This window comes from Rattus rattus, chromosome 3 (genome assembly GCF_011064425.1).
Source record: "Rattus rattus isolate New Zealand chromosome 3, Rrattus_CSIRO_v1, whole genome shotgun sequence".
NCBI classification, from domain to species: Eukaryota; Metazoa; Chordata; class Mammalia; order Rodentia; family Muridae; genus Rattus; species Rattus rattus.
The window spans coordinates 104,947,279-104,960,809 of record NC_046156.1 but is presented as its reverse complement, the minus strand read 5'-3'; the positions used below and the strand labels follow the sequence as shown (position 1 = coordinate 104,960,809).

Here is a 13,531-nt window from a genome sequence, read left to right as displayed (position 1 = left end):
CTTTCTTTGTTGTCTGCTATGGTTTGGGTATAAGCGTGGTGTGGCTTTATAAGAAGAGTTTGGTCACGGTCTACCTGTTTTTTAATTTTTGTGGAATAGTTTGGATAATATTGTTATGAGGTCTTCTATGAAGGTCTGATAGAATTCTGTACTGAGCCCATCTGAACCTGGGCTCTTTTTGGTTGGGAGACTTTTAATGACTGCTTCTATTTCTTTAGGAGTTTTGGGGCTGTTTAAACGGTTTATCTGTTCCTGATTTAACTTCGGTACCTGGTATCTGTCTAGGAAATTGTCCATTTCCTCCAGATTTTCAAGTTTTGTTGAATATAGGCTTTTGTAGTAGGATCTGATGACTTTTTAATTTCCTCTGACTCTGTTGTTATGTCTCCCTCTTTATTTCTGATTTTGTTAATTTGGACACACTTTTTGTGTCCTCTGGTTAGTCTGGTTAAGGGTTTATCTATCTTGTTGTTTTTCTCAAAGAACCAGCTTTTGGTTCTGTTGATTCTTTGTACAGTCCTTTTTGTTTCTACTTGGTTGATTTCAGCTCTGAGTTTGATTATTTCCTGCCTTCTACTCCTCCTGGCAGTATTTGCTTCTTTTTGTTCTAGACCTTTTAGGTGTGCTGTCAAGCTGCTGATATATGCTCTCTCCTGTTTCTTTCTGGAGGCACACAGAGCTATGAGTTTTCCTCTTATCACAGCTTTCATCATGTCCCATAAGTTCGTGGATGTTGTACCTTCATTTTCATTAAATTCTAAAAAGTCTTCAATTCTTTTTTATTCCTTGACCATGTTATCATTGAGCAGAACGTTGTTCAACTTCCATGTATATGTGGGTGTTCTTTCCTTATTGTTATTGAAGACCAGCTTTAGCCCATGGTGGTCTGATAGGACACAAGGGATTATTTCTATCTTTCTGTATCTGTTGAGGCCTGTTTTGTTACTGATTATATGGTCAATTTTGGAGAAAGTACCATGAGGTGGTGAGAAGAAGTTATATCCTTTTGTTTTAGGATAGAATGTTCTATAAATATCTGTTAAGTCCATTTGGTTCATAACTTCTACTAGTCTGTATATATTTCTGTTTAACTTCGGTTTCCACAATCTGTCCATTGATGAAAGTGGAGTGTTTAAATCTCCTACTATTATTGTGTGCGGTGCAATGTGTGTTTTGAGCTTTAGTAAGGTTTCTTTTACGTATGTAGGTGCCCTTGTATTTGGGGCGTAGATATTTAGGATTGAGAGTTCATCTTGGCAGATTTTTCCTTTGATGTATATGAAGTGTCCTTCCTTATCTTTTTTGATGATTGTTGGTTGAAAATCGATTTTATTTGACATTCAAATGGCTACTCCAGCTTGCTTCTTCAGACCATTTTCTTGGAAAGTTGTTTTCCAGCCTTTTACTCAGAGGTAGTATCTGTCTTTGTCTCTGAGATGTGTTTTCTCTAGGCAGCAGAATGCTCGGTGGTCATTGCGTATCGTTTGTTAATCTATGTCTTTTTATTGGGAAATTGAGTCCATTGATGTTGAGACACAATAAGGAATAGTGATTGTTGCTTCCTGTTATCTTCATATTTGCAGGTGAGATTATTTTTGTGTGCTTGTCTTCCCTTTGTTTTTGTGCAAAATGATTAGTTTCTTGCTTTTTTCTAGGGTGTAGCTTGCCTCCTTATATTGGGCTTTATCATTTATTATCCTTTGTAGGGCTGGATTTGTAGAAAGATATTGTATAAATTTGGTTTTGTCATGGAATATCTTGGTTTCTCCAGTAACCTGGGCTGGCATTTGTTTTCTCTTAGGGTCTATATGACATCTGTCCAGGATCTTCTGGATTTCATAGACTCTGGTGAGAACTCTAGTGTAATTCTGATAGGTCTGCCTTTATATGTTACTTGACCTTTTCCCCTTACTGCTTTTAATATTCTTTCTTTGTTTTGTGCACTTGATACTTTGACTATTTTGTGACAGGAAGAGTTTCTTTTCTGGTCCAATCTATTTGGAGTTCTGGAGGCTTCTTGTATGTTTATGAGCACCTCTTTCTTTAGGTTAGGGAAGTTTTCTTCTATGATTTTGTTGAATATATTTACTGGTCCTTTGACTTGTGAGTCTTTACTCTCTTCTATAACTATTGTCCTTAGGTTTGATCTTCTTACTGTGTCCTGGATTTCCTGTATGTTTTGGGCCAGTACCTTTTTCCATTTTACATTATCTTTGACAATTGTGTCGATGATTTCAATGGAATCTTCTGCTCCTGAGATTCTCTCTTCTTTCTCTTGTATTCTGTTGGTGATTCTTGTATATATGGCTCCTTGTCTCTTCCTTTGGTTTTTCTATATCAAGGGTTGTCTCCCTTTGTGCTTTCTTTATTGTTTCTATTCCTATTTTCAACTCCTTCACCTGTTTGATTGTGTCTTCCTGTAATGCTTACAAGGATTTTTGTGTTTCTTCTCTAAGGGCTTCTACTTTTTTACTTGTGTTTTCCTGCATTTCTCAAAGGGAGTTCTTTATGTCTTTATTAAAATCCCCCATCATCATGATGAAATGTGATTTTAAATCTAGATTTTGCTTTTCTGGTGTGTTTGGATATTCAGTGTTTGCTTTGGTGGAAGAATTGAACTCTGATGATGCCCTGTAGTCTTGGTTACTGTTGCTTGGGTTCCTGGGCTTGCCTCTCACCATCAGGTTTTCTTGGTGTTACCTTGTTTTGCTATTTCTGACAATGGCTTGACAGTCCTATAAGCCTGTGTATCAGGAGTGCTGTAGACCTGTTTTCCTGTTTCCTTACAGTCAGTTATGGGAACAGAGTGTTCTGTTTTCAGGCGGTTAGTCGTTCCTGTCCACTGGCTTCTAGCTGTCTCTGGAGGCAGGAACCAGAAGGGTCTGCCCCTCCTTCTCCTGGGTCCCTCTCCACAGCGGGCCCAGATGGCACTAGGCATTTTCCTCTAGAGTCAGAAATGTGGGCAGAGAGTAATCTCCTCTGGTTTCCCAGGCATGTCTGCCCCTCTAAAGGTCTAGCTCTCCCTCCCACCAGTATTGGGTGCAGGGAGCTGTTTGAACAGGTCAGTTTAGATCCTGTTGCAGTCTGGACCACAGGGCTCCTACAGCTTGACTGCCCCTATCTTCCTGTACCCAGAGGCCCTATTGTGCCAGTTTCCTCTTGTGCCAGGGATGTGGGCAAAGGTGGGCAGAAGTGGCTGTCTCTCCTGCCCTGCAGTCTCAGGACTGTGCACGCGTCTGGGCGATCAGCTCTCTCTCCCATGAGGTTTGGGAGCAGGGAGCTGTGCACCAGGATCAGCAAGGTTCGGGCACCAGGTAGAAACCAGAAGTGTCCAGTCCCCTAGGAATTTTGCCTTTGTGTGTCCTAAGTCCACCAGGCAGGTCACTTGGAGCAGAAAAGTTGGTCTTACCTCTGGTCTCAGGCCTGAAGTCCCTCCTCGGGGCTGGGTTGCATCTCTCTGTGAGGGCAGCAACCAGAAGTGCCTGCCCCTCCTTCTCCTGGGTCCTTGTGTGCAGGGCTCCCAGACGGTGCTATGCATTTACCTCTAGAGTCAGAAATGTGGGTAGAGAGTAGTCTCCTCTGGTTTCCCAGGCATGTCTGCCCCTCTAAAGGTCTAGCTCTCCCTCCCACCAGTATTGGGTGCAGGGAGCTGTTTGAACAGGTCAGTTTAGATCCTGTTGCAGTCTGGACCACAGGGCTCCTGCAGCTTGACTGCCCCTAGTGTTTATTTAATTAGGAAAATATCAATAGGTGATACAAACCCAGCCAAAATATGCAAGTATTTGTTAATTCTGAGATCAGTTCCACAATTCTGAGTCAAATTTGAAGCAGCTTTAATTAATTACTGGCCTGGTAAAAAAAGGATTCTGGCCAGGTCCACTTCTAGCTTCCTAGGAGATATCCATGTGTCTTGACTTGCAGTAGCTTAAAAAGGCAAAATCCACCATTCATTATATTTCCCATTAGAACCAATCATGGGCAAGCATACATCTAGACATATTTCTTGCCCTAATACTCCTGCCTGCATCTGATCAAGCACATCCAGTGCAGATGGTTCAAATAAACTTCTTCAGGGAGGAAATCATGTGGCTTGTTAGTTTCCAAGAACTACAACTCACGGCACGCCAGTTAGTTACCTTATCCTTGGCAAGGTGGAGCTTACAGGTTAAATTTGGCTCTTGTAGGTGCATTCATTCATTTACTAATAAAAAAATACACAGTAATATTGCCAAGACTTTATAGAAATAAATTTATTACCCATAGTTATATTCTTCATCATACCTTTCCTGATGTTGTCTCAAATATTGCTGTCACCAATCCTTAAATTCTCAGTGAGGGCATAACTATCAACAATAATGAGCTACTTGAAGTGCCTAGCTTACAGCTGAGACTGGATTCATGTCAGTGTCAAGTATTATGTAGACCATTAATATTTATACTGAGCTAGAAGTCTCATAAAATACTGCTTTTGAAAAATATGAATCTCAACGACTTACTATAGTTTTTAAAAAATAATTAATTCATTAATATCTGATAATTTTATGCATGTTTTGAGCATATTTATCTCTATCCCCTCCATCTTTCTAGATTTATTGCCCCTGCCTGGCCACTCAATTTTGTCACTTCCCTTTTTATTTAAACCCATTAAGAACAATTTGTTTACTCAAATATTCTTGAAGTTTTTACCTTCCACTGGAGTATAGCTAACTTACCACTCAAGGTAAGAGTTTATGTCCAACTCTCCTTATCATGTTAGGATTTGGTCTGTCTTATGTTTCTACTGTTCTTAGGCACAATTTCAAAATTAGGATGACTTCATGAGTACGTCTTCCCTATTGTATCCACAAGGCATTGTTTTCTTATAATCGTCCGCTGCCTCTGTCTCTTAGACTCATTATTTGCTGTCTTCTCAAAGATCCCTGAGTCTTGAGAGTATAGACAGATAGACAGATTCTACTTAGGGCCAAACATTCCATAGTTACTTATTTTCTTTCCTTTGATGAGTTGGTGGTCTCTATGTTAATCACCTACTCTCTTTTACAAATACAATCTTCTTAAATGAGAAAGGATTAATATACCTATTAAGCTATCAGTATAATGATAAGTTGCTATTTTATATAGACATATTACAATTCTGTAAGCCGATGATTGATTCATTCATCACTTTAAGTTCACAGGCACCATTTTGTTATCCTCAATACCTACAGCTTGGCTAACATATGACTATTAGTACTAATAGCATTTTCCTGGAATAAAACAGATTCACTTCTATCAGTGAAAGAATTCCACAGACAGAAAGACTTTTCAAATGCACTTCACTAAAATTAAAAGAATGAAAGGGTTCACAGTGTATATAGTATGTACTCAAGAGAATTTTGTTTCTCTGTCTCTAATTTCCATTTCTCCTTTCCTAAGTCTGACATTACAGTTTCAGTAGAAGATAGGTTTAATCCTAGAAGGAAACAAAATGTATTTCTTGTCTGTCCAGAGGTAATGAGACCCACAAAGTACCTTCAATTTAGAATGCATGTTCTCCATATTGCAAGGTTATCCCTTTGCCTTTGAGTTTAAGTCACTTATATGATTAAATTATAAATACTTGTTTGGTTTTGGTCTACAAGTATCTGGGCTTCTTGTAACATCATAGAAGGCTTGAATTCATAGACAGAATAAAATTTTCCTAGTTTAGCAAGGAAACACATATCTTAATACAACCAAAGCTTCTGCATGAGCACAGCCTGTTTCCATCCTTCCTGCTCAATGGGTAGACTACCAAGATACATACTTAAAGGATTGAACTATTTTTAGATAGTTTATTGCTTCAGATAAAAGTGAAAAATATTCATAATCCATTTATCAAATACAGATACTTAACCTGTCCAACAAGATAGAAAGTATGCTTTCCATGCACTGAGGCAGACTGAAGCTGAAGGACACACAACGTGGTGATTCGAGTAAGAATTCTCCCATAGACTAATATATTTGAGTACTTTGTTATCAGGGAATAGCACTGTTTGAAAGGATTGGGAGTTACAGCCTTGTTGGAGTGGTGTGGCCTTGTTGAAGGAAGTAAGCCATTGGTTTGGACTTCAAAAACCCATGCCAAGTTTAAAGTCTCTCTTGGCTTATGAATCAGGATGTAGTTCTTAGCTACTGTGACAGTATCTGCCTGAATGCAAAAAGTTTCCTGCTATAGTGATAATGGAATAAACCTTTTTAACTCTAAGCAAGCACCCAATTCAATGCATTCTCTTCACAACAATAGAACAGTAATGAAGACACACAGTGTTGTCTAATCTCTCCACTCACAGCACCACTCCAGATGTACACAATTGAGTTTTATAAGTAGATTGACTATTTTAATTCCCAAACGTGATGAATCAAAATTCTCCACACTATAGTTTTCTTTATTGGGAACTTCTTTGTTTTTTTTCGCATTTCATACTGATCTTTTCCTGTGATGTTTTTAATTTTATCATATACTAAAATTATGTTACTTAATTTCATATAGTGTTATGCATTCTAAGAACAAGATCACGAATATATGAAAAAATAACTGCCATGTTTACAGTTGTCAATAAAGTCCAATAAGAGTATACAACCTAGTAAACTCCCATGACTTGTGTGAGATAGGGTTTCATATGATCAAACCATTAGAGGAAAAATGTCAACACTTATTCTTTTGTAAGATGGCAGAGACATGAAGGTTGTAGGAGATATCTATGTTGGCGTATTGCACATTGTCACTTAAATTATAATGTTCCATTTTACCACATTATCAGGCTATTATTTTATGACATATAAAGATTAATGAAGGATATGGACATGCCCATAAAGGCCTGCAGTCCAAGTCAATCAAGACATTAGGGAAGTTAATAGACTTACCTATTACAAAGAGTGAGTACACACCCAGCTTGTGTAACACAGTGAGACAGTCTCTCAACATAAAAAGTAAAGAGGAGCTACCCTACAGCTCAGCAGTAGAAAACTCAGCTTTCAAACTCAGTGTTTGCTACTAAGTACCACCCCTAAAACAAAAAGGTCAGTTACATAGCAAAGGTAGATTTAACATTGCTATATAGAATTATATTAAAAAATTCTCTCTGGGAGATAAATAATAATTTATCATACAGTTTAGTCTGAAATTTACTTTTGAACGTAATCAAGGCTAAAATCATTAAGATTCAAAAATAAAAGCTAAGAAGATATAGTTGTGTACAAACATCTAAAGTATAAAATATAATCAGTTAAAATGCAAATTACCCCCAATCAGTTTCTTTCCAAGCTCAAAGAATTGAGAAACTCTCTATAATCAATTAATAGAAATAAAGAGTAGCTACATAATATTTCTAATGAAAATAATGGTATTAAAAGTAATGAAGAACAAAATCATTGCAAAAAGTGGGCAATACCATTTTCTTTTAGCCACCTAACATCTCTGTCTCCTACAATCCTTCTTCGCCCTCTTCCACCATGATTCATTAGCATTAGTAGCAGAGGGTGTAACAGATTTCACATTTAGGACAGAGCATTCCACAAGCAATTATGCTTTGCACCTTTTTTTAGTTGTTTGTCTCTGTGTTAATATTTCTCAGGCCAATGACCAAGAGACACAATCTAGACACAGATTAATGACCCAAATAATTGGAGTGGCCCTTAAGTTCATCACAAAGTCATTGGTTTATTCCATGACATTTTTGCCACTATTAATAATACCAGTGGACATGTCTTGTTAGACTGGTCATTATTGTAGCTCACAGGGCTGAGATAATTACTTTTCTCTATGATAGTTTGCATAGTTCCTCCCAGGACTGTGTAAGCTAACAGGTATGGATTCAATTTCTATTTTGATGTCTTAATGTTCTAAGACTCATTGCCATCTTCAGCAATATGGTCTCATCTTCAAGTCCTTAAGAGTAGCAAAAAGCAAATACATCAGCCTGTAATGATTCAGTATCTATGAGATCTCATTGACCCACAACTCCAAAAATGTAACTCACCACTAGTAGTGTTTTCCAGGCACAGTGGAAAGTTGCACATAGGAACTCACAGTGGTTGTGACAGCATGTACAAGCTCCAGCTAGATAAAAATTCTAGTATGGAGAATAGAAGTAGGTTTGTAACTTCACCGCTAGATGAAAAAGAGTTGTTGGCAATCAGTGACATTATCTCTAAAGACACACACATAACCACTATCTCCCTCTGACTTATACCTATCCCATATCAAAAATAGAATGAGGCAACTACTTCTCCTGTTTCCTACAAACCATCTTCATCATTTCTACTTATCCCATTGATTTTGTCTTTAGTCATTCATTCTTTAGAAATTCTCACATTCATATTCACAGACCACTGGTCTTTTTAATTAGAACTGAAGCCGTATGTTAGTTTTATATATTACTGATTCCCCAGGAAAAAATGAGAATACTGAAAGAATCATATTGACAGTGATAAAATTATGTTAGAACATCTGCCTTACTATAAATTATATTGTATTTGTTTCCTGACAAAAGGTAATGTTAGAAAACATCCAACTGTGTTTCTCATAGATTGAAACAAATCTGTTGCTAAAGCATAGAAGAACAAATTGTGCTCATCAAGCATGAGTGATGCCATCTGTAAAATGAAAATCATCTCTACATTCATGTTGAAATCAATGAAATCAACAGAAGAATTAATTATCACTTTACCCTCTTGGAAAGCTTAAACCGATGTCTCTATGTGCCCTAAAACAATTACACGTATTTTCCTGAGAGGAAAAAAATGTTCGCTTTAAAAATTAAGAATTTTGGAAATATACTTCAGGGAAATTTAATGCAAAAAATATAAATGATAGCTTGATTCATGCGGATACTGCAGAACTCAACAGTATACATAAAAAGCAATCTCTGCTGTTGCTTAATTTTACCTGTCAATGTGATATAACCTAGAATCACCTGGGAGGGCAGAGACTTTCAGAAAGTAATTATTCAGATCAGTTTGGACTGTGGGTTTGTCTATAGTTAATTGTCTTTTTGTTAATGGATAGAAGACATAGCTCTTTGTGTATAGTCCCTTTCACTAGGTGAGGGATCCTAAATAATATAGGAGAGGAGAAAGTTGAGCAAAAAGCAGGCAAACAACCCGGGATTTATTTGTTCTCTCTCTGATATTTATTGTAGATTTGATTCTTTAAGTTCAACCTTGATTTCTCCAAAATAAGAGTATAACCTGAGACTATAAGCCAAATAAAGTCTCCCTACTGTGTGTTTTTACCAGAATATTGATCAGCAATAAGAATGTAATGATAAGACAATCATCAATTCATCAAAGAAATGATAATCTTGCTGTGACACAAATGAAGAAACAAAGTCTATTTATTAGCAAAGTATAGAAGCCAAATATTCTGAACTTTACTATATAGATTTTAGAAGCACTTCACTTTTTATTGGGAAAAATCTCTATCAGATCTTAAATGTTTGTCACATTTTTAATGTAATTTATTTATGTAATTCATTATGTAATTTAAATCTTATGACAAAAAAAGAATATCTATTTAACTCCAAGATTAGTACCCATAGCGATTCTTTTATGTTCATTCTAAAAATAATGATAATATTTTAATTAATGAACTATTAATTTACAAGTTTTCTCATATTTTATCATGTTTAAAACTATCAATACCTTATCAGTGACTACATACCTTATGTGTTCTTTTGTGACTGGGTTACCTCACTCAACATGACATTTTCCAGTTCCACCCATTTGCCTGCAAATTTCATGAACTCATTGTTTTTAAAGCTAAGTAGTATTTCATTGTGTAATATACCACATTTTCTATATCCATTCCTCCACTAAGGAACATCTGGGTTGTTTCTAGCTTCTGGCTATTATAAGGCTGCTATGAAAATAGTGGAGCATGTGTCCTTGTTACATGTAGGAGCATCTTCGAGGTGTATGCCCAGGAGTACATAGAACAGGTAGAACAATTTCCGATTTTCTGAGGAATGGCTAGACAAGTTCCAAAGTGGTTGTACCAGCTTGCAATCCCACCAACAATGGAGGAGGTTTTCTCTTTCTCCACATCCTCACCAGCATCTGCTGTCGCCAGAGGTTTTTATATTAGCCATTCTGACTGGTGTGAGGTGGAATCTCAGGGTTGTTTTGATTTTCATTTCTCTGATTATTATGTACTCAGTGATTAGCGGATATTAGCCCAAAAGCTTAGAAAACCCACTACACAACTCACAAACCATATGAAGCTCAAGAAGAAGAAAGACCAAAGTGTGTATGCTTCAGTCCTATTTGGAAGCGGGAACAATATAATCACAGGGGGTAGAGGATAGAGATAGGAGGGGTAAAGAAAAAGGGGACAGATTCAGTTGTGGTAGGAGACAGGTGGAAATTATAGAGTTTCTGGAAAGTAAATGGAGGTTTGTAGCAGTAGAGGATTGGGGATCTGGGAGTAGCCATTAGAAAGTCCCAGATGCCAGGGAAGCAAGAGGTTCCCAGGACCCTATGGGGATGACATTAGCTGAAATACCAAACAGAGTAGAGATAGAACATGAAGAGACCACCTCCAGTAGATAGGCATTGCCCCCACTTGAGGGATGGGGCCACTCTTCCATCTCAAAATTTGTAACCCAGAATTATTCCTGTCTAAAGGAAACACAGGAACAAAATTGGAGCAGAGACCACCTTGGGATCCATCCTATCTGCAGGCACCAAACTCTGACATTATTGTTAATGCCAAGAAGTGGTACCTAATAGGACCCCAGTATGCATGCCCTTTGAGAGGCTCTGCCTACATCTAAGACATATATAGAAACTCATAGCCAATCATAGTACTAAACCCGGGGACCCCAATGGAAAAATTAGGGGAAAGACTGAAGGAGCTGAAGGAAGAACAACAATATCAACTAACTGAACCACCCAGAGCTCCCAGGGACTAAACCACCAACCAAAAAGTATACATGAAGGGACCCATGGCTCCGGCTGCTTATCTGGTATCAATTGGAAGGGAGCCCTTCGTCCCTTCAGCATAAGGGAATGGAAGGGCAGTGAAGAGGGAGTGGGTGGGTGGGTGAGGTAGCAACCTCATAGAGGCAGAGGAAGGCGGATGGATAGGGGTTTGTGGAGGGGTAACCAGGAATGGAGACAACATTTGAAATGTAAATAAATAAAATAACCAATCAAAACAGAAAAATGTTACCAACTCTTGGTAAAGTATTTAACCACTTTACACACAAGCAATTATATTGGATTCTGCAGGCCATGTGTCCATCAAACCAATGTTTCCAAACTACTTGGGATAATTCTAAAATCCAGAGTTAATAGTCTGGTCACCTTATTTCAAAGATGCAATCTACCCTTGTTCTTAAAAGAAAGGTAGACAGTATAAATATGCAAACACAGGTTTTTTTGCAACAGAAGAATCTTTTTCAAAAATTAAAAATACTATGCATGAGGAAGAAACTATAAAATAGCAAAACTGATCTCCCATGAAAATTTAATACATTCATGAATATATATGACATGAAAAACTTACCTGGAAGAGGAACAAACTTGACTTCAATAAGTACACACGTACACACGTACACACACACACACACACACACACACACACACACACACACACACACACACACACACACACACACACTGAGTTAAGAGTTATATTATAGCCTAAAAGAGGAAGCTGGCATTTGATAAGCATTCCCAAGAATAAAAGTAACTTTTATTCTTTTATTCACCAGATGTAATAGTTGTCTTGGAAGATTATTGGAGGATATGAATGCTCACCATTTCTAGATCTTTCTTGAACACTGGCTAGCTGGTTCAGCTCAGCTGTTCTGGCTTAAACCTCCTCTTCAAACTGATTCAAATGGGCTTCTTTTGGTTTCTCACTAAATTGTTCCCCTTGGAAAAACTGCTTCTGAATTCAACAAACTCACCTCCCTTAACTGCACAAACTGAACAGAAGTCTACGAACTCAACTGCATTCAGCTGAAGTGCTTTGAAGTATAATCAACTGAACTCCACTGCACTGCCTGAACTCAACTGAACTCCACTCAGGCAAATCCCCTCCATTGCTGATTCTGTGCTGCTCTTAAGTAGCCTTTCCTGTGCTTATGGTACTTGGGCATATCCTAGGTCTGATTCATTCCCTTGAATCTTTCTCTGCTTCATCACATTTTTTGCCCCTCATATAGACATGACTTAAACAGCCCTGTTTCCCTCTACAAACAAACTTTACTGTTATTATTTGGGATTACAGGTGTGTACTGAGGAAGTGTCTATACTCCAGCTAGAGGGATTAAAGGTGTGTTTGTATTACAGGAAAAAAGATTAAAGATGTAATATTAAGGGCATGTCTATATTCCAACCAAGAACTAAAAGTTGTGTCATTTCAGTCAGATCACACAGACCTAGAATGCCTCTGGATGCGATCACTTGCCAAAGCAGCCATGTTGCTGCATTAAAATTCCACTACACTCAGGAAAACAGGAAGGCATGATATTTGTGGCACAGCAGGAAGTGAAAGGTACCCTGATTCCTGGTCGAGATAGGTTGAATACCCAGGAGACCCTAAAAGGGACAACAGGTGCAGTCCCAGTCTCCCAGAATATCAGGGCCTCACGCAGAAACAGTGCAAAGGAAAATGACCAACAGCTGGGGGCAGCAAAAACTATTCCCAGTCCCTGCCTGAGTTCTCTCCCCCTCACCAGAACCCATGTACCTAGTTGGGAGAGAGTTTGCTGTGAAGAGCACCCTGGCACCAGAACCAAACAGATATTAATCTACAATAGCATACGGAGCTCAAAGTGTTGGGGTACAGGAATCACCTCACAAACTACACAAACTTAATTTCTTGAATGCACACCCAAACACTGATCGATCAGGGCCTAAGTTCCGAATTTGGGCTAAAGCTATAACCCTGAACATTTCTCAGGACCAGCTTATAAGGAAACACACACACACACACACACACACACACACACACACACACACACACACACACACACACATTGTGTGCTCATGTGCAGGTACAAGAACTGTTGCCTGGCAGACTGCTCTGATCCAGGCTCCTTTGTCTAACCAGACAAAACAGTTCTAATTGACCTTTATTCTGATTGGTCCCAAGTGGAGCTTACAGTTGTCATATTTCTTAGGATTAACAAACCTCAAAAACTACAGAACACAACAGGGTATATTATTAACATGACCCCACTCTGAGTCAAGTTATTTTTCTGTGTCAATGACTGCCAAATATATTACAACAACAATATGAAATAGCTGGCAGGCATAGAACAAGATGGCTATAGTTATGCTAGGGGACAGTCTTTAACACAAAGGACCTACCATTTTGAGGAAAATGATTTATTAAATAGAATTAAAAAAAACATTGAACCTATTTAAAATGGCTATCATCACAAAAACCTAAAAGCAAACAAACAAATAAAAAAGAAATCAAAAAGTTCAGATGCTAATCAGAGTAAGGGGTCAGAGTCTTGTATTATTACTAACACAATAAATTAATGCAGTTATAATG

At 38.0% G+C, this 13,531-nt stretch overlaps 1 protein-coding gene across 1 annotated transcript in view; it reads left to right on the top strand.

Moving 5' to 3' along the window:
* LOC116895496 (rho GTPase-activating protein 20-like) overlaps nt 1-13,531 on the top strand; it is a 193,484-nt gene that overhangs the window by 12,298 nt on the left and 167,655 nt on the right. The window lies entirely within an intron of this gene.